The following is a 22,896-nucleotide window of genomic DNA, read 5'->3' on the forward strand; positions in this document are numbered from 1 at the left end:
CTTAATTGCTTCATACCATATGATAAACAAGAGGAGTAAGTAGGAGCAGGGAATTATGTTTCTTATACAATGTTTCAGCAAAATGCAGTTGAAGCATTGTTTCTCTCTCTCTCTCTCTCTCTGTCTCTCTCTCTCACACACACACACACACACACACACACACACACACACACACACACACACACACACACACAGTCTTTGTTCTCTTCTCCCCAACACCCGAATAGGGTTTATTGAAAATGGTGCTACATGAAGCTGGCTACTGCTCAGTGGCTAGCTCACTGGACTTAAACTCAGGAGAGCTCAGTTCAATTCTGAGCTCTACTATTAGCCATTTGAGTGACTGTGGGCAGGTAACTTCCCACCTCTGTATTCCTATCTGTAAAATTAGGATAATGAGCTGGATAGTATCATGAGATTTTGTGGGCAAAACCCAATCATCTGATGAAGTGGGTTTTGCCCACGAAAGCTTATGATACTATCTCTATCTAGTGTTAAGTCTCTAAGGTGCCACAGGACTGCTCGTTGTTTTTAAAGTTACAGAATAACATGGCTACCCCTCTGAGACTGAATTTCTTTGACAGCTAAAAGATGAAAACCACTACATAACAGCTCAGTGTTATTATTAAACAGCAAAAGCACACCAGCCTGCTGGAGAGGTGCATCTGTCAGTCTACACACTTCATGTATGTATTTTCCACTGTTAGGGATGTCTATCTCTAATAAACTAGTGTGGAGAAGAGAACATATTTCTATACCTAACTATCCAGGAGGACAGTATTATAACCTGGAACAGTACCATCCTGGATTGGGAGTCAGCAGACCTGGCTCTATTCTAGCTTTACCAACTGACTTGCTTTGTGTAACTCTGTGCATCAGTTCCCTCATCTATACAATGGGAACCTGAATGCTAATTCACATCTGTAAAACACTTTGGCTACGTCTACACTGGCCCCTTTTCCGAAAGGGGCATGCTAATTTTCCAGGTCGTAATAGGGAAATCCGCGGGGGATTTAAATATCTCCCGCGGCATTTAAATAAAAGTGTCCGCTGCTTTTTTCCGGCTTGTAGAAAAGCTGGAAAAAAGCGTCTACACTGGCCCCAATCCTCCGGAAAAAAGCCCTTTTCCAGAGGATCTCTTTGAAGCAGTACCTCTGTTGCATTCTGCTCACAGATGGGTGAGCAAACAATGGAAGTGGGCTTTTAAGTGGCCGAAGGTGCACTCCACTTGATTCCTGACCCAGTTGAGGTGGTTGTTGAACCGGGCCCGGTTCTGGTCCGGCCACCCTGTGTAGGGCCGCATTAGCCAGGGCAGAAGGGGGTAGGCCACATCCCCAATGATACAGATGGGCACAGGCACATCCCTGACAGTAAACTCCCGCTGGGGGAAGTAGGTGCCTGCCTCCACCCTGCGAAACAGTCCGGAGTTGCGGAGGATGCGGGTGTCGTGTGCCCTGCTGGCCCAGCCCGCATAGACGTCCAGGAAGCGGCCACGGTGGTCCACGAGGGCCTGAAGAACAATTGAGCAGTACCCCTTCCTGTTCATGAAATGGGCTGCTCGATGCTCCGGGGCCTGGACGGGGATGTGGGTTGCATCCAGGGCTCCCCCGCAGTTGGGGAACCCGAGGGCAGCGAAGCTGCCCAGCGTAGTGTCCATGTCGCACAGGCAGACCACTCTTGGGAACAGGACATCATTGATGGCGTGGACAACCTGCAGAAAGGTGCAGAGAAACACAGGGGAACACATCACATAAGGCAGGGGTGAGTGTGCGCTCCCTTGGCCCCCCCACCGTGATTCCTTCTGTCCTCACGCACACACACATGACAGCCCCCTCGTCCTACGACCCCCCCTCCCCACCAGCAGGCCTGTGCAAGGGAGGGACAGCCCAAACCCCTGGGTGACCCACCCTGGAGTCTTGGCTGTCCCTGGGCATGGAGTGCAGCACCCTCCCCACTCCCCTTGGGACTTACCTCCATGACGATGACACCGATGGTGGATCTGCCCACCCCGAACTGGTGTGCCACCGATCGGTAGCTGTCCGGGGTGGCCAGCTTCCAGACTTCGATGGCGACCCTCTTGTTGATGGGGATGGGTGCACATAGTCGGGTGGTGGCTCTCTGGAGCGCAGGGGCGAGCCAGGCACACAGCTCCAGAAACGTCCGCTTTCGAATGCAGAAGTTCCGGAGCCATTGCTGGTCCTCCCATTGCCCCAGGACCAGCCGGTCCCACCAGTCCATACTGGTGTCCAGTCTCCACAGTGGTCTCTCCACCCTGGGGTGGGGATGCCACAGGGATGCCATGGCCTCCCTGGTGAGGGAGTCCAAAGCGGTCTGCACCTCCATGTCCTGGAACAGGAGGGCACCAGCCTGGAGCACCAGCTGCAGTCACTCCAAAATGGCCGGCAGGGGCCAGAGCAGGCACATGACCACCCCTGGCTCCATGGCAGACAAAACAAGGCAAAAGAAAAAAAAACAGGCAAAAGCACTAGGTGGCAAAAGTCAGTGGTGTCCAAAAGGCAGAGGGCAACCACCAAAACTGCTACAGCTGTCAGTCCCTACAAGAGGTACTAAAGCACGGAGCAGGAGAGAAACGGCTGTCCAGGGAGATCCCTTTAAGCACGTGTCTCAAAGGAGCTCCAGCCCCCGGCAAGGGCTGGTGCCCTTTAGCCCTCTGCAAAATGCTTCCGGGCTTCTGCTTTTGCGCAAAAGCGCGCCGCCAATGTAGACGTGCTTTTGCGCAAAAGTGCATCATTATAACGATAACTCCATGCCAATCTAGACGCACTTTTGCGCAAATACTTTTAACGGAAAAACTTTTCTGTTAAAAGCATTTGTGGAAAATCATGCCAGTCTAGACATAGCCATGGAGAATAAGCACTAACTGTGGCATTCATTAGGTTTGTTCAGTCTGCCACAAATTATTCCTCCTCTAAGTACCACCACTTTTTTTTTGTTCCAGAAAGTACTCCCAGAATGCTATCCAGCATCTTGCTAATTGTGCTGCTATATGAACTATTTATCCACAAGCAGGAGCAGCTGATCAAATGGATCCATGCCTTGTCTCTTGGTTGGAATGCACAGAAGAGAGGAACATGACAGCCAGAAGTGCGTCAGAAAAAATCAGCATTTGAAATGATGCTAGCTAACAGTGCTTCTGCACAGTGGTTTGAAAACAGACACATTCTCCCACAATGCATCAAAACCCAAGGATTAAAGTGGCTCCAGGTGGTGAGGATGTACAGGACTATGCACCCATCAATCCAAGCATGAATCACATGTTGCTACAGCACCAGTATGGACACAGCTATGAGAGATCAGGCGCATGGTTCAGACTCTGATAGTGCGCACAAGCCAGGATGCAAGTACACACATTGTAGGCGGCATATCCTTAGGGTTAGCATGTGAATTTATCATAATGAAGAATTTCTCTCCATAAGATGACACTAGAAAATTGTACTCTCTTTGGACCAGGGACTATCTGTTATGTGTTTTTTCAGTGTCTATCAAATGGGATCCCGATCTATGACACAGGCCTGTAGGCACTTTCATAAGTAATAGTTGTAAAAGCCTTATACTAGTTAATTAGAATTTACTGAGACTCTGGTCACTACATAGCAATCTATAAATACTTTGAAATAGAGAACATATTATTTTCTTCATTTCCCAACTATATGTACACACACAGAGTAAATGGCCATCCCTTCCATGTGTGTGTGTGTGAGAGAGAGAGAGAGAGAAAGAGAGAGAGAGATATTAAGAGAGGGAGAGAGACAAAGCGTATGTGTATGCACGATTTCAAAATGCTAATGTATTGTAAATCTGTACTACATTTCCAGTGAGATGTTTTAACATTTCATTTTCTACAAGCACTTTAAAAGGATTCTGAAAAGTACCACACTAGAAATATTTAGGACCAAAGCAATTCTATTAGGCTGGCATTATTTTAATTTTTTTAACATGTTATTTTTTAACAAACAAGGAAAGCACATATAAACAGAGGTACCGACTTCAAGCCTGCATAAGTATAGTGTTTAGAGTCAACAGGCCAAATTCTGCCATTAGGGGTGCGACTCCCATTAATTTCTGGGGGAATAGCTTCTGTAAAAATGAGAGCAGAATTCTTTCTGGGTGAGTGCCAATGTACCAGTTGGCTAGAAATGCCTAACCCCAATGAACAAGAAGCTTCAGGGGGTAGCCGAGTCAGTCTGTACAGGATAGACTAAAAAACAACAAATGGTCTGGCAGCACTTTATAGACTAACAAAACATGTAGATGGTATCAAGTGTTACCAGACTCAGACCATTTTGCTGTTGTTTAAGTCTATCCACAGTGAACAAGTACACTAACTTCTGTTAGTCGCTCAAGAGACGGAACTGTGCAGGAGTATTTGTAAAGTGGAATGTGTTGGCGTCTAACTGCTATTTAAACCTATCATTCTCAGTTATGACTATTATTTGTATTATTGTGGCATCTACAAACTCCAGCCAAGATCAGGTCACTGAGTGCTACTCACTGTACAAACACGCAGTAAATAGCCATCCCTTGCTCAAAGAGCTCATGTTCTAGACAAGATAAACAAAATATGGGAGAGAAAACAGATGTAAAATGACTTGCCTAAGTCAATTGCAGAGCAAGGAATAGAACTCTCTTGACTTTCCCATGTTTACTGAAACTAAAAGGACTATGTGCATAAAGTGGAGGGGAAGCCCATCCTCTACCTTTTCTGTTCATCCCAAACCTCATTCTCCTTCATGAAGCTGAAGTGCACCTCTTGCACTGACACAGGTCCCTCTTTGGCTACACTATCACTATTTGCCCCAGAATGAAACTCAGTTTGGCCATGAGCGCTTGAGAAAGCCACACTACACCACTTAAATCTACCCTGTTCCCAGCCAAGAGGAAGAAGATTTTAGGGGTGTGCTGCTGGAGAAACTACTGGAGAGCTAGTGGATCAAAACCCAATGGAAGCCAATTGTTGGCCTCTTGTCTGGATCATAAGAGGGGCTACTCTTTATACCCTGGAAGAGTATGTATTTGTTTGCGTATGGATTCCATTTTTCCAACTTCTTTGGAGTTTTCCACCCAGAGCTGGAACATGAAAGACTATGTTAATAGAGGAGTATCTTTTACCTCCCTAAGGAAAACCACCTTATTTGCAAATACTGTCATGTGTCCAAAAGATTCAAAGAGCTGATATAGAATCAGTGGAAGCATCTTATGACTCCATTTCTGTGAAGATGGCAATTAGTCCACCTTGTTCTACAGTCTGATTTGTTTTGTTTTACCTCACTTAAAAAGATGACATGCTTACAAAACCAGACACAAGAATATCAAAGTATCAACATATACTATTACTAACAAATTGCTTACTTTCTCTTTTTTACCATATAATTATAAAATAAATAAATTGGAATATAATTATTGTACTTACATTTCAGTGTATAGTGCACAGAGCAGTATAAACAAATCATAGTCTATATGAAATTTTAGTTTTAACTGACTTGGCTAATTCTTTTTTATGCAGCCTGTTATAAAACTAAGCAAGTACAGGTTGTACCTCCAAAAAAACAGGACTCTGGTCCGGTAACATCCATCATCCAGCAGGCCCATGGAATGCTTCTGGACCTGAGAGCCTAAGGGAAGGAAGGCCAGCCAGGCGAGGGCACCAGGGTTGGAAGCCCAGCTGGGAGCAGTGCGAGACTGTAGCTAGAGCCTGTATCTAAATGAGTTGATGTACCCCATGGAAGACTTTGGCATACCTCCATGCGTACACATACCTCTGGTTGAGAATCACTGTCTTAAGGCTCTTAGCAAGTCATTGATCCAAATATAACACATTTTGAGGAGACAATGAGAGCCTTGCATCGCTATGGTAGAAATATCAAAGTTGTTTGGATGTTTTAAACTGGATTTATACATTTTCAAAGGTTTGGGTTTCATTTATTTGTAACCTTAGCTTTGAATTTCCTGAGGGCCTAATAGTTGTTTTCTTAAAATTGTTTCTCTCTGCCTTGATTTCATTCTGACGTTTTTAATCTGATAACACAATGTAGCCAGACAATTCGGCTATGTCTACACTGGCGGGTTTTTGCGCCAGAAATGTGCAAATGAGGCTAAGCGTGGAATATCACTGAACCTCGTTTGCATATCTAATGAGCCGCCATTTTTGCGGAAGAGGCTCTTGCGCCAGAAGGAGTGTCTACACTGCTCCTTCTTGCGCAAGAAAAACCCTCTTGCGCAATGCCGTTATTCCTGGAAATAATCAGCATAGCGGCATTGCGCAAAGGGGTTTTTCTGGTGCAAGAAGGGGCAGTGTAGACAGCTCCTTCTGGCACAAGAACTGCTTCTGCAAAAATGGCGGCTCATTAGATATGCAAATAAGGGTCAGCAATATTCCATGCTTTGCCTCATTTGCATATTTCTGGCACAAGAACCCGCCAGTGTAGACATAGCCTTCTTGTCTAACTGCTAGCACTGGAGTTCTGTGGCTGGAGGACTATAAAAACTGTATAGAAAATTATAATTCAGAGATCAGGCATTTGAAAAACGTTTGCAAGCAAGTATGGTCAATCAAGTAAAATTAAGCTTTTACTTCTGCATTTTACAACTCCTCTCATAAAAAAGATTATTTGAAAATTAGGTTAATTGAGTCCCACTAGGTAATACTAACAAGACAAAACAAGATGTTCGCCTTTGTCTGATGATACCAAATCAGGATGTCAAGATCTCTCTTTGCCTGATTTATCAACTTGTTATTTGAAATGTGTTAGTCTTTTACAATTGTTAATCTTTTTATTTTGACTGCATAAATAAACCTGAAATAAATGATACTTAATAAAGGCATATGCCCAGCAGCTAACCTTTACAAAGGTTAACCTTTTCATCTATATACTCTAAATATTAAGCAGAATTTTTGTTTTGTTTCACATTTTCTCTCCTCTAACAAGGGGAAATTGGTATGCTCTGTGTTGCCTCTGGGCCATCAACATTAATACTGATGGGAAGCAAACAGCCATCTCACTTTCCTCATGCCAGGTGTTCACTGATTGTAAAACTGAATAATGGATAATAACACATCCTAGTCTATTTATCAATCCACATATCTTTTTACAATGCAAAAGAGGCCATTTGAGACTCTCTGTAGGTTTTTTCAACTCTATTAATCAACAAGAAGCTGTCTGTAAAGGCTGCTGTGTTTATAAAAAAAAAAAAAGCCACATTACCTGGAAACAATAATGAAGTGTGACACTGCATGAAATTGTAATTAGGTTTGACCAGACCCAGGATACAGTTGCTATAATCAGTATCACTCAGAATTAATTTCATACTTATGAAAGGATATGAGGTGAGATTGATTTAATGGTGACCAAAGCTACCCTGTTTCCCATAAGCCCAAAACCTTTTGAAAGGGAAGGCAAAAAAAAAAAAAGAAAGAGAGAGAAAGAAAATTGAGAGATGATCATCATATTATTAGCACCATGGCAAGCACCCTGATCCCCTTAAAGTAACAATGCATTGCCATTTTAATGAGCTCAAAGGGAATAATAACATGGTGATTATCTTCTGAACTCCTAGACCTTTGTATTGCTCTTTAGGTTTCTAAAGATAAAATCAGAACTAAAATATTAAAAATGTATTTCCGCCCTTTCATAAATTTCACATTTTAAAAAAATGGTGTATGCCAAGATCAGCATTTTAATCTTTACAAATCTTCACAGAGCAGAGATATTACAAACAATGAAGTTGGGGGTTTACCTTATTCAGAAAGCATTGGATATAGTGACAGTTCAGCTGCTCATCTTATTTTGCTGTGTCTTAAATGAGTAAATAGGATTTTGCCAAGAAAAATTAACAGAGTGGGGAGATACTAGTTCTTCCATTGCATCTTGATTGTTGTGCATAACTCATGAGTCCATTGACCTTCCAGTCAGGTAATAATTATAACTTCTCCCTTCAGCAATGGAAAACCAGTTGACCAGTGGTATTTTAGAGAAAATTACATTGCATTTACTTTTTAGATTTATAACTTAGAACTACAACAATAGAAAGCTTGTGAGGGGTGAATGATGGAGCAAAAAGAATATAGTGCATTTTGGTCTTAAGGCTATGGAACCATTATACCAATGCTGTATTCAACATGTTATCCATTTGCTTGCATTCTTCCTTTTTCAATCTCACTGCCAAGTGACTGCTAATAAATAGACTTAACACACACCATCTGTTGTTATACTCTGGCCCTCTCCACGGTGCCCTCTTATTTACTACAGCATTACATTTAATCAGTTTTCTTTTGCCTCTGACATTTAAAAACCACACAGACCCAGGTGAACCAGACAATTTCAAATCACTGCTAAGCTGCACAGAACACCTCCTCATACATATGTTACTACATTCTCTTTTCTTTGTATTTTAGGAGCCAATTAGTCTTGGACTGCATCTTAGCTGTGTTGAAGAAGGAAGGTTGTTATGTACCTTACTGGAAAGCAGGGGTGGAGGTGAGGGCTGAAGCCTATATGGTTTAAAACAATAAACTTGGTAACTGGAGAATAATAGATTAGATAATTAGAGTTTGCTCCTTTAGTCCCCTTTCCACTTTTATTACATTTGCTCCTTGCTCAGCAGCTATCTAATTAATTAGTGGCCAAATACTGCTCTCATTGAAATCTATGACAAAATACCATTGACTTCAACAGGAGCAGGATAGTGGCTACAGAACTAAACACTTCTATTTGCAGATCAAAATAGTCTTGTCTTCACTTCTTTGTCCCTTAAATCAGAGCATAAGCTCTGCAAAAGTCAGTTTACTAATGTTCTCAAATTCAACTTAGACAGTTTACATGGTACAAAGGCATTTAACATAACATTACTTCGAATACCACAAAGGAATGGTAATGAGTGAGTATACACCCCCCCCCAACTTCATGATGAAGAAATAAAAATATTTTAAAAAATTCATCTGACTACTATGGTGAAGTAAAACTACACTCCTGCTTGGACATGATTCAGTACAGGCAGTCCCCGGGTTACGTACAAGATAGGGACTGTAGGTTTGTTCTTAAGTTGAATCTGTATGTAAGTCAGAACTAGCTTCCAGATTCAGCCGCTGCTGAAACTGACCGCCAGTTCTGACTTACATACAGATTCAACTTAAGAACCCCAAGCGTCCCCAAGTCAGCTGCTGCTGAAACTGATCAGCGGCTGATTCCAGGAAGCCCGGGGCAGAGCAACTCTGCCTCGGGCTTCCTGTAGTCAGCGCTGGTCAGTTTCAGCAGCGGCTGACTTGGGGACGCCTGGGGCAGAGCAGCTGGGGTGCTGCTGAGTTGCTCCAGTAGCGCCGCTCCTCGGCGCTACTGGACCAACCCAGCAGCACCCCAGCTGTTCTGCCCCAGGCGTCCTGATTCAGCCGCTGCTGAAACTGACCATCAGCGGCTGAATCAGGACGCCTGGGGCAGAGCAGCTGGGGTGCTGCCGGGTTGGTCCAGTAGTGCCCAGAGCGGCGCTGCGGGACCAACCGGCAGCGCCCCAGCTGCTCTGCCCCAGGGTCCACAACAAAAGCCTGGTCTGCTGGGGGGGGCACACTAGCTGCGCCCCCCCCCCCAGTAGACCAGGGACACGGGGAGCAAAGCCGCAGCCGCGACGGGTTCCCGCGCTTCTGAGGCTTTGCTCTGGGCTTTGCTCCCGGCTTTGCTTTGCTCCTGGGCTTTGCTCCTGGGCTCCTGGGCTTTGCTCCTGGGCTTTGCTCGCTGCGGCTTTGCTCCCGGTGCCCCTGGTCTGCTGGGGACTGTCTCCAGCAGATCAGGGACACCGGGAGCAAAGCCGCAGCCGTGGCAGGGTCCCGCGCCTCTGAGGCTTTGCCAGGGCAAAGCCTCAGAAGCGCGGGAACCCGCCACAGCTGCGGCTTTGCTCCCGGTGCCCCTGGTCTGCTGGAGATGGTCCCCAGCAGACCATGGGCACCGGGAGCAGCTTTTCTTGCCCCAGAGGTTGAGGTGGCGGGACCGCTGCCTGCGAGCTCCGGGGCGAGAAAGCCCCGTTCGTAAGTCGGGGACTGCCTGTACTAGGAAATTCCAAAGTATATCTCCACAGAAAAAAAACAAAACCCAAACCAAAACCAAAAAGACCCATCGCAGTGAGTCTTAGAGGCAGAGTTAACTGACGCAGGCTTATGCAGCAGGACTAAAGAATAGTAGATGACTGGGCTCATGCTGGTGCCTTGGCTCTGAAACCCAGGAAAGAGGGATGGTCAGAGAGTCCAATGTCTAGTCTGAGCCTGAGTATTTACACTGGTATTTTCCAGCCCTCCGTGCATGCCTGAGTCAGTTGATGAGGACTGATACTTGCCGTCACTTCTTTTTCTGTGTAAATTTACTCTTATTCACTATTGCCATTATGATTTTTTTACTTGTATAGTTTTAGACCATTTCAACAATGGCTACTGTATGCGTCTAAACTAGTGGAGATCATATTCTACTCTGCACATAATTTACACACATTGGCGATATTTTCTGATTTGGGTGCCTAAAGTTTGACTCCTAAATCCAGATGTTTTTATATAAATGAGGGGGACCTCATTTTTCACAAGTTCTGAGCACCCACAAATCCCACTGAAGTTGATGGGAGTTATAGGTGGTTGGTATTTTGAAGTCAGGGCGTTTTCATCCAGTGACAAGATATGGATTAATTTCTTCTAGAAGAGGAGCGGGATTTGGGGTGGGAGGTGAATGCAGATCTCACCATTCAACTGCAAGTGGCTGTTTTCAAAAGGTATCAAGGGATTTTAGATAAGAAAAGGGTGCTGCCACATAATCCTATGGAATCTAGGGGCTCCTGGTTAATACAGAGGGATACATTTACCCTGAAGAGATGACAGTCTAAGATTCAGGGTTTGTAATAGGCACCTCACCTGTACACCCAAACTAAGCCCCACTGATGTAATTGGGACTTCATTGTCTCCAATAGAATTATTCATGTGCAAAAAGTTAAGCATATGTAAATATTTGGAAGACTTGGACCTAAAGACTTGAACAGGAGAGAACTATATTTATATTTACATGGTGCCAGACATTCTTATCAATACAGATATGCATTTTTGAAAATCCTAAAAGGCCCCTAAACATCCAAATCCCATTGGCACTTTTGAAAAATCAACTGTGTGCATAGCTGCACCATTAAGTGTCTAATACCTTTAAAAAATAGACCTAGAGACAAGTTTCCCCCAAAGCCCAACCCCTCACATTTTCTTGAGAGTGAGATTCACCCCACGGACCTTCCCTTCCACCTGAAGTAATCAGACCTTGGGGGGGGGGGGGGGGAGGAGGAGGAGCTCTCCCACAGCAGCTGCAGAATACAGAGGATTTCAGTCATTACCATACATATTAAAATATTTAAATTTTCATTGTTAAAATATGTATTCAAATACTCTGCCTCAGTTGAATTTTTAAGTTTTCTTTTTAAAAGATACAGGTTGAACCTCCCAAATCCAGGACTTTCTCATCTGGAACATCTGTGGATGTTCATAGAATCATAAAATCCTAGGGCTGGAAGTGACCTCAGGAGGTCATTGTGTCCAGCCCCCTGCCCAAAGCAGGACCAACCCCAACTAAATCATCCCAACCAGGGCTTTGTCAAGCTGCGATTTAAAAACCTCTAGGGATGGAGATTCTACTCCCTCCGTAGGTAACCCATTCTAATACTTCACCATTCTCCTAGTGAAATAGTTTTTCCTAATATCCAATCTAGACCTCCCCCATTGTAATTTGAGACCACTGCTCCTAGTTTTGCCATCTATCCTGTTATGTAGCCTTGTCTCTGACTATCCCCATCCAATGATGCCTTTCTAATGGTCCTCAGCTGGGGAAGAATCTGAGAAAGTTGGCACAATTGAAACCCGACTCCCTGGTTGACAGCTCCAAAACATAACTCATACAAGGAAAAACCAGGTGCATATTCCACACCAGCATTTGAGGAGGTGGAAACATCTACACAATTGTTGCATCTATGTGTGGGTACATTTTTAAAAGTGCAGTTCCACTATATTAAGTTCTGCCTACAAAGAACACTTGTGAGTGTTGTTATTGTTTCAGGGACTCTAGATTAGATGTACAGTAATTCCTCGCTTAACACGTGCCCGCTTAACACGTTTTTGCGATAGCATGATTTTTTGGGGGGGAACATTTTTCGAACAACACAACCTTTCCCCACAATAACACGATTTCCCCTAGGGCCGGCCAGTGGCCGGCAGCTGCGCAAGGCTTCCCCTACCTCCCTGCAAAGCAGCAGAGGTTCTCCGCTTTCCATGCTGTTCCCCGGTGACCCCCCTCTGGCCCGATGCTTCGCTCCCTCTCCTCCGCCACCCGCTTGCCGCTGGGTTTCCCCAGCTGGCCGGTCACCGGCAGCTGCGTGGGGCTTACCCTGCCTCCGGAGGTTCTCCATTCACTGCGCCATTCCCTGGCGACCACCTCTGGCCGGATGCCTCGCTCCCTCGCCTCTGCCCCCCGCTTGCAAGGCATCTGGCCAGAGGGGGTCACCGGGGAACTGCGCAGTGAGCAGAGAACCTTCGCCGCTTTGTAAGGAGGCAGAGGAAGCCCCGTGCAGCTGCCGGTGACTGGCGAGCTGGGGGAAACCCAGACACCAGCTGCAAGCGGGGGGGCAGAGGAGAGGGAGCGAGGCATCCGGCCAGAGGAGGTTGCCAGGGAATGGTGCGGTGAGTGGTGAACCTCCGGAGGCATGGTAAGCTCTACGCAGCGGCAGGTGACCAGCCAGCTGGGGAAACCCAGCCGCTGGCTGCAAGCCCCCTCCCCTGTCCTTTCCTTCCCTTCCCTTCCCCAGAGCCAAACACTTCCTCTCCCTGCTATAACCCAGTCCTCTTTCTCCCCCAACCTAATGTCCTGGTCCCTGCTGCTAACAAATGCAGGCTGGAGCTGCAAGTGCACGTGCGCTTGAAACGCAACCCCCACCTTTTCCATTATTTTCAATGGGAAAATTGTCCCCGCATAACACGTTTTCACTTAGCACGATCATTTTCTGAAACATATCTACCTTGTTAAATGAGGAATTATTGTACTCCATGTACAGGTAAAAATTCCTGCCTTGTCAAACTATTCTGAACTTTGAGACTCAAGTAGGGTTTCTTCCTTGACATGCATCATCATGAATAAAAATGATTTAACTGGAACTTAGTAAGAAATTGCCATGATATGTAAGACAATCAAATTCAGCTCACTTTCTCAGTGCTGTGCTGACTCTATAGCATTACCTGCTTTCAGCCTTTTGTCTTGAAGCTCAAGTGAATAGATATGAATCTGAATACACACAGGGTAACATTTGTTTAATTAGCTTTTCAGAATACACCTGTACTTTAAAAGAAGGGAAAGAAATCCTGTCAGGCACTGTTCCTCTTCTCACGTGCAGAGTCACATAAGAGGAGGTTACTCCAGGTCTGGAGACTCACTATTCAATAAACAGCATTTTACAGTTACAATATTTCTCTATGAAGGGACTGGGTTACTCAGAGAATTGGTAATGGGATGCAGAATCTTTTGCCTCTAGGTCACCGAACATTGTTGATGGTTGGCTAATGGGTCAGTATGAAAGGTGTATGTGGTCTCAGTTTCTAGTGAACCTTCCCCCAAAACCAAACTTCCATCCCTGGCATTTTTCTTAAAAATCTCAGTAGAGCATCGAAGTAACAGACACACATGAAGTCTGAACTGTCCTCTTGGCCCAGAAAGGTGGTCTCACCAAAGAGAAAGCAGGCATATTGGCTCACTGCATATCGTGGGTGACAGTTGGTACTTTTGCTGTCTGTGCTGAACATTGGAAAATTTGGCAATTTCATGAGTACTAAATTTACTATTAATAAAATAAGTTCTCCTGTGAAAAAAAGTGTTCTGATAATAATGTAATAAAGCAGAATTTGTTCTGAAAATTTCTTGTCAGATTCCCTTCGTATAACTGGAAAGCTTTGACTGAACCCAACTCAGGTATTTGTTTAAAAGTCCCAAAAGCCTTTTGAAGACTTGCCTTCAAGTCTCTGATGATTTTTTCGACATATACATTTACTTCTTCAGATACCTTATCCTGCTTCCACTAATGGCTGAAGGCCCAATTCTGACACCCCTACTCAAGAGTTGTCCCACAGATGAAATGGGACAACTCATGAGTAAAGCACCAGTCATGAAAGAAGATGGATGCAGGCAGATCCCTCAATTACCCAGAGCCTGATTAGAATCAGTGGAGCTCCATGCAGGTTCCGATGTCTACCTACTTCTTCCTGTAGCATTAGGGCCTAAGGTACTGAACATGACTTAGTGTGGGAGAATTATGCCTTAAACAGATATGGAAAAATGGCTGCTGGAAATTGGTTTGGCAATTGAGAATTACTAGGGTCAGCTGCTTTTATATTTCAGTATTTTCACTTGAAAGTTCCATGAGTAATGTAAAAATTACTTGTAAATAGCAAGAAAAGGAGGCTCCACAATGCACTCATGTCTTCTCAGATGTTAGAAATAATTATAAATATAACAAAACTGCCCTTTTAAAATTCAGAAAGTGCAAAATGGAGTGTTTTAAGACACCATCTGAGACTTGAAGCAAACCACAAAGACAATTTAGAAGGAGCAAAACATGATTTTTTAAAACAGCAATTTAAAAGAGTGCAACTGAAAGATGGTCTGCAATATTAAATGAACAGTACATACCATTGTTGGCTGTAAACAGAGTGCTTCTTCTAACTCCAACTAAAGCTACAATTCATTTCTAATTATGATGTCTCTTGAAGTGCATCATGTTGCCTTTCAAATTTCTGTAATCTCTCAGAGATAACACACATTTTTGGTAATTAAACACAAAACAAAAGAGTAGCTTGTCTTGTATTTGGATGGCATGTTGCTACCAGGAAAGTGGAATTCTTATTATATTTCAGTCATAATTTATACTGGAGGTAGAAGAAGTGACATACGTTTTATTTCCAGGAGAGGATACAGTAAGCATATTCTAATTACATTACAAATCCTCTATTTAAAATCTTTCAATAAAGAAAAAATGATTGTATAATTCACCTTCATGATGAAACAGTTTACAAGGAAAAAAAATCAGCCATAGGAAATGGCAAAATTTTTCCTGTGTTTTTTTTCCTGCTGAAATTCAGTGATGCAGTTATGTACAGATTCCCCCCCACCTCAGAAATAAAGTTGGATTCCCATTCTATTTTAGGGCAAAATCCCAAACTCCCTATTCGTAGCCTGTTTATGCAAGTGTCTTATATGCTTCCTCCATGGTGAAGGGAGTTCATAGCATAATACATAACATAATCCCAGTCTCTGCATTCAGGAGAGTTAAGGTGGGTAATAGAACTAGGTAGGAAAGGGCAGGGAGAAAACAGAACACAGCTCATAGTGAAGGACTGTTGAAGTACTTCCCTCTGAAGTACAGTAGAAAGTGCCCTTTGTATGTGTACTGTTTCTTTGATTTAATAACATCCTAAACCACATTTTAAAATTTCTTTTCATTAATGGTACTTAAAAGTTATAAAATCAGCCCCAACTAAAAAAAGGAAGAAGAAAATAGACAATTAACTACTGTATGCTAATTACATGGACTTAGTGATCAGCCTTTGGAGTGAATTGGCTTAATTTCCCAGTGACTTTATGGTAACAAATCTTTTGTAACAGCTGTATTATAATGGCATTATGCTCATGCGAAAGCCAGCATCCCAGGCTTGCTAGGTCGTTCATACCAGGCAAAGGAGAATCATTATGCTTAGCCAATGTAATGCAGTACTTTCTATCAAAACTTGACAGGAAATCCTTGGTCTGTGGAAGAATTCTATATTGATGTCCAATGTCTCTTGATCACAACTCTTAATTCTTAGGCAACAAGAAATGCTACAAACAGAAGAGTAAAATATACAGTCCAGCTGATGAAAGGTGGCTGAATTGTGTCATTCTTAGGGCCACAGTGATTGTATCTCTTCACATTTGTACATGTAAATAGTGTGGTTATGTGCTAGTGTGCTGAGGTCTTTTGCATTGACTACACATTCAGATTAACTCATCACCTGAACATGTATTTATTTATTTGAATGTGAAATAGGCAGTCCCATGATCTCATATTTGGATACAGTATATACATTCACGGAGTCCATACATCTGATTTTTCTCACATGCAGGGCATATGTGATCTCACAGTCAGACAGTACCACACATGCCATGTTAGAACTTTTATAAAGAACATTTGAGTTATCTAGGAGAACAGCAGTATTTGAACAATTTTGTCAACATATGAAAAAGCTCCCACTTATTTTGCATCCAAATGGATTGTAATTTTTTTTCCAGACAGTTATTTTTATATTTGTTTTTTACCCAAAAGTTATCAGCTAAAAGGGTAATTAAATTAGATTTTTTTTTATGGAAAGGCTCTCTCACCTGTCACTGCAGCTTTTAATTATGGCTAACAGAGGGTCAAAATGCTTCCCACTTTACTCACATAAAACTTCCATTGACATCAATGAGGCTATGTCTACTTAGCAGCTTTATTTCGGAGTAAGTGATGTTATTCCGAAATAACTAAAAGAATGTCTACACTGCAAGCCATTATTTCGAAATAAAGGTGAGTTGGAGGACTTCTTACTCTGACACCTGGTAACCTTCATTTTACGAGGAGTAAAGGAAGTTGAAGGAAGAGTGTTCTTCCTGTTGTGTAGACAGCACCAAAAGCTGAGGTAAGCTATTTTGACTTAAGCTACGCAATTGATGTAGTTCAAGTTGTGTAGCTTAATTTGACTTTAGCCTACAGTGTAGCTGTACCCTGCCTGAGTAATATAAGAATGATTTTGTCCTAACTCAAGAAGAAGATTTTTTTTTTTATAAAAAACATATCATTGCTCCTAATACAGCTCAAGTGCTCGATATGCCATGGAATGAGAGACAGATATAGGCATTTTGAAATGCCATTTCAAAAGCATTTGTCCTCCAATTATTCCTCAATAATTATTTATTTGAATGTGCAATAGGCAGTCCCATGATCTCATATTTGGATACAGTATATAAATTCACGGAGTCCATACATCTAATTTATTTATTTTAGTTATACAGCACATAATATAAATGAAAAATAAGTGAGTGTGGAGTGTTCAGAGTGGTCTTTGTAAACATGTTAACTACCTTGAGTTAACCGACAATCAATTAGTGCCAGGTAAAAATCAGTAGGTGCATTCATATTAGTACTTTTTTTTAAACCACTGTGTATTTACTAACATTGTAACTGATAAAATGCAAGTGTGAACAAATCAGTCTTTAGTTTTCACATATGTGAGCAAGGTGGGTACAGAAATTCCAAGGATTCACATTTGTCAGTTAACATATGAACACTGAAATGCCTTGTCCATACTAAGATTTTACCAGAACAAACACCTCTTTTCCTAGTGAGGGCAAGGTCCATAGACACAGCTATGGGATCTTTCAAAAAACAGAGTAGACATGAGATGAAATCCTCAAGTAAAACAAACACATCCATCAAAAAAATTGATAAAAAAACCCTAATCATATTTTTTCAAACAAAAAAGGTCACAACCCAATTTCCCCCTCTTTTGCAGTCTACCTTTAAAATAAACGTTTAAGAGAACAGAGAAAAACAAGAGGAAGAGAAAGAATTTTGAAAGCTAAATAAAGCCTGCATGATGGCTGCTTGGATTTCCTTCAGTTAGACTAGGGTTTCCGAACCTATGGGTCGCCATTACATTTCAAAAGGGTCACCAGGTGTCTCCCCAGGAAGCTCTTAAGGAGCCATTCACACACCTTTTGAATTGCCCTGGATCACCAAGTCTTCCTGAATTGTTAAAATGGGTCCCCATCTGGAAAAGGTTGGGAACTGCTGAGTTAGACAAACTGCAGGTGTGATACCGTGTTTGAGTTGCACTACAATTCACTTCCACTGAAGCTAGGCAGTTTTTCCTAGACTAACAACCATGGTTAAAAATTTTAAAAGTTTTGGAGCCTAACTTTCTAGTCACCAGCATTTAGGATTCTAAAGTTAAGTGCTTTAAAAAATTTAGGATCTGTTCTCAAGTTTCTCACACTGGTATTTTTCTGTACTTTTAATAACTTCTCAAAAGACAGATTGCTGAAGAGGGAGCTTTATAAACATTTCAGGCCCACTCCTACAAGTTTGAATAATGTTTCTTGCAAGGTGTTTAGCAATCCCTAGTCTCACTGATTCTAATGGGATGCACTCAGTCCTCTTTGTTGGATTGGGCCCCCTTACACAACAACTATAAATAAACACTTTATGAAGAATTCATTATAAACTTTTTGTAAAAATAACTCCTTTTTCAGGGAAGATTGCACAATTTTCACTTTCCGGAAATTTATTGGTTGACAGAAAATCTACTGCATATTCTATGGCATTGAAACATGAACATGTTCATAATAGTTTTTTACTGCATTATATTTTGCATTAAATAATCTGGTTCCATGAAAAGAACTTTTAAATACGGTAGCACTCATATTCCATTATGCTTCTACATGAACAATACTGATCCAACCACATCAATACCTGCCACCTGTATAGACTACATAAATTAATATTTTAGAAGCAAAATTTACTTAGGAGTTAAAACCCTGGATAGTAAATATTCATTAGGCACTTAAATTATTGTTTTAAAACAGCATTTGTGATGTGGAGGGCATGTTTTTTGTCAGCTGCTCAATATTTATTTTAAACGTATTAAACCACCTCAGAAATATTCATTGCACGAAAACCTTTTTATGTTTGAGTGGATTAAATTTACAAGCCCAAATTAATGCTATAAATTACATTTACATAATTCATTCTCCACAAAGTAGAATTTGTTTTGCATGTGTAGCTGCTAATATATGCAGTGAAGAAGAAAACACAGCACAGTATTGTTGTCCACACTGCTAATTTGGCCTAAGCAGAGTTTATAAACCATTTCCGCACCCCTCTGGTTGAAGGATCTTTCTTTCAGTAGCTATATTTCACAATTAAACATCAGGTACATGTGTTCTCAAATAACAAGGACCTTGCTAAGTAAACTCAAGCAGCTTTCTTTATGGCTCTTAGGAACATAATAATACTTAAAAAACAATTATTAGTATTTTGCTTATTACTGTAAACAAGAAAAGGCAACTGGGGAGAAGTGAAGTAATTGAACAGAAGGTTAGACACTGATGTCTTTCCTCCTTGGTTTGAAATATCCACAAGAAAAAACAAGCTCAGTTCAAATTCTTATTAGTATTAAACTTTTTTTAAAATGAGATTTTCAAAGTCTACTAAGGGATTTAACTACACAACTCTACTGAGGCCATACTGGTGGAGAAAATCGATGCAAGATATGTAACTCCAGCTACGTGAATTGCATAGCTGGAGTTGACATACCTTGCACCAATTTTCTGTAGCAGCCCCACAGCTACAGAAATGCTCCCATCAACTTTCCTTATTTCTCGTGACAGCGAGAAGTACTGATGCTGACGGGGGTGTCCTCAATGTTCGATTTAGCACTAAATTGAGCCCCAGAGGATCGATCACCAGAATGTTGATCCTCCAGCAAGTGGAGACATGGCCTGAAATTAATGGAAGCTATGTGGGTAAATCCAAGTCAGCTTTGGATATTCACCAGAAGTCCCATAGTAACTTCCACTGGCTGAAAACAAGTTGATGCATGTGTGATGTGGTAAAGATGGTAAATTGTTTTGCAAAATTCAATGAAACACCTCTATTCACATATCCTCTCATCTAGAAAGCATGACCTATGAGGAAAGATTAAAAAAAATGGGGTTGTTTAGTCTGAAGAAGGGACAACAGAGGAAACACGATAAACAATTTCAAGTACATAAAAGGCGGTTACCAGGAGGAGGGTGAAAAATTGTTCTCAATAATCTCTGAGGATAGGACAAGAAGCAATGGGCTTAAATTGCAGTAAGAGAGGTTTAAGTTAAACGTTAGGAAGAATTCCTTGCTGTCTGGGTAGTGAAGCACTGGAACAACTTGCCTACGGAGGTTGTGAAATCTCCATCAATAGAGGTTTTAAAGAACATCTGTCTGGAATGTTCTAGTTATTACTTAGTCCTGCCTTGAGTGCAGGGGACTGGCCTAGATAGCTTATTGACAGCTTTTTGGTCCTACACCTCTATAATTCTGTGACAATAATCTAGTGTGACTAGTCCTTCAATGCTTCCCACAAACTCTCAGAACCCCTTCTCATTGTGGCTTTTTCTTGTCATCTGGCCTAATCACTTTTTCCTGACGGGGAGACATGTCCCACTGCAAACAGGCCTGGCTCAGTATTCTTCCCATCTGGTAGCTTCTGGTAGCAGGAATTGCACACTACTGGCAGAGACCATTGTATTCTGAGAATAGCCTCTCAGCAGATATCACCATTTCAGTGTGTGGTGAGCTAGTCAGAGTTGGTACCCAGACAGGTACTGGTGGATTTTTGATGCAAGGACAGCAAGGCCCACAATATTGGAAGCAAGAACCAAAATGCAAAATTCTACTATTAAATTTCTAAAAAGTCATGGAACAACAGTGCAGGGAGAAAGTCAAAGGTATTAAGATGCAGTACAGAATAGACAAGTACCATTGCTCCCAGACCAGAAATTCCATGATGTTGTGCCCATGCTACGATGAGATGGATTGTGTGATTAGCAGCATTCCAATCATGGACCCCCATTTTCAGATGGGGCTGTTTAAAGGCACCAGGCAGATTGGTGGGCAGTGGGGAGCATACAAAGCCAGAGGATGGTAAATTAGAGCAGTTGGAACTAAGTCCATAGTCCAAAGACGTATTCACGGGGGAATCCAAAATAGTGGAAAGACTTGAGATAGATGTGGCAGAAGATCTGGCATCATAGCATGTTAGATGTGTGTTACAATTCTGGGTTATTGTTATGGAGGGATATTACAGTGAGGGAGGGAATAGGGGAGGAGGTTTACCTGCTAAAGGCCAGTCTCTATTACTGTTAGGAGAGATATTACAACATGGAGTTTGGGGTTATGAATAATATATACAGTGATATCTGCAAAGAGCTTGGAATCACAGTTCTGAGAGGTGTGAACTGTTCTGTTAATCCCAGTCAGCTATTAACTGAGACACCCAATAATCATAATATCAACTGTGTGACTATGTCACTACTGACAACCACGTAAAAAGAGAGAAAAAATCACTAATCTGCCCAATCTCCTTACTATAACTGATATTTAATTTTGGTATCATAAGAGGATGGCACTTGGGAAGAGTATCACCACTTTTTAAAATTCTGTCACTATGACCTGAGGAAGCAAAGGCAAAAGAAGAGAAGAGCTGAGGCTACGTCTACACTGCAGGCTTCTTGTGCAAGAACTGTTTTGGGCAAAAGATCTTGCGCAAGAGCGTGTCCACACTGCCATGCGCAAGAGTGTCCATGGCAGTGTGGACGCTCTCTTGCGCAAGAAAGCTCTGATGGCCATTTTAGCCCGTCCACACTGCCTTCTTGCACAAGAGCTCTTGCACAGGAGAACTTATTCCTTGTGGGGAGAGGAATAACTCTTGTGCAAGAAGCCCTCTGTTCTGATGCTTTACTGTAAATGTACTTGCACAAGAACATGTGTGCAGTGTAGACGCTCCGCAAGTTTCTGTGTAAGAATAGCCATTCTTGCGCAAAAAGCCTGCAGTGTAGATGTAGCCTAAGGTCAGTATCATGACGAGTTGCTGGCAAACTCAGGGTGGGAAGAAGATAGGAGTACCTACAGATAAACAAAATATATGTTTGAATAAATCTATAGCAAACATTTTGAAACACTGCATTTCTTAGGAGTCAAAATCTGATAAGCTTAGAATTACTTTCCCACTGTACAAAGTGCTTCTCCTGAGAACATTCTCTGAGATTCCCTTGTTTGCCACCCTTTTCTGTGCAGGACATCTTGACTCAAGTTGGTGTTTGTCAAGCACTCATTTTAATAAACTCTAGCCAATAACTATACCCATTCCCTGCTTGTTCTTCCTCTTGATGCCTATCGGGAAGCATATAACACCTTGGCTTTTTCTTTCAACAGTTTTATCCAGACAATTTTGGGCAAAAGTTGGTTATCAAACCAATCATGTTTAGTATGAAGTGTACTATCTCTTAGCATACAGAAAATCATTTAATCCAGCTGGTTTCATGATGCCATTCAACTTCTCTGATCCCCTGCTTCAACTTTACTCATGTTAATCTCCTCTCACAGAAATATATCTGAAGATTCACTCTCTCAGATAAGACTCCTGGCAGCTGGCCACTAGGAATGGACAGTAGGCATGAGACACAAACCGGAGTGTCCCCCAGATTTTCTGGTGAATGGTTTAGACCCTACAAGAGGCGGTAGGAATTTTGCTGGGCAGTAGCACAGTTAAAGGTTATGCCTTTCCTCTCACCTCTGTCTCTATCCCAACTCACTTTGCAACATTATGATAAACACAATTGCCTTGTGTTCCTTGATTGCTTTTGAACGTGTTAGCATAATTTTAACCAAACTGTTCCTACTGTTTTATGTATGAACACATAATGAACGAACCACGAGCCTTACATTTCTCATGCTACAGAATCAAATACTATTATCCCTGTCACATTTGGCACCTGTGGCTGCTTAGAACAGTATATGGAGAAGCAGAATACTCTGTGGCCTGCATACACAAGAGCCTTCAGAAAACAATTGGATCTTTGTTTCTCTAAACTCTTTGGAGGCAAAATGTAGCCTTTCTGCAGAAGCACATATACAAAAAACAAGTAGATTTCAGATAATTTCACCAGGAAAATCCAAAATCAACACACACACTTCTGAAAATTCTATCCTAAAACGTTTCAACTACATGAGTTCTGAAAAAGGTTAAGTTGGTGCTGGGAAAACTATAAAAGTGGAAAGAGG

General features: G+C 42.2%; 1 protein-coding gene across 1 annotated transcript in view; it reads right to left on the bottom strand.

The window, feature by feature from the left end:
- Positions 1–17,015: 17,015 nt before the first annotated feature.
- Positions 17,016–22,896, bottom strand: part of SLC28A3 (solute carrier family 28 member 3) — a 125,464-nt gene continuing 119,583 nt past the window's right edge. Inside the window, exon 19 of the transcript XR_012904718.1 lies at positions 17,016–19,763. The gene's annotated coding sequence lies outside the window, so the exon portion shown is untranslated. The remainder of the gene's footprint in view (positions 19,764–22,896) is intronic.

This window comes from Pelodiscus sinensis, chromosome 6 (genome assembly GCF_049634645.1).
Source record: "Pelodiscus sinensis isolate JC-2024 chromosome 6, ASM4963464v1, whole genome shotgun sequence".
Taxonomy (NCBI): domain Eukaryota; kingdom Metazoa; phylum Chordata; order Testudines; family Trionychidae; genus Pelodiscus; species Pelodiscus sinensis.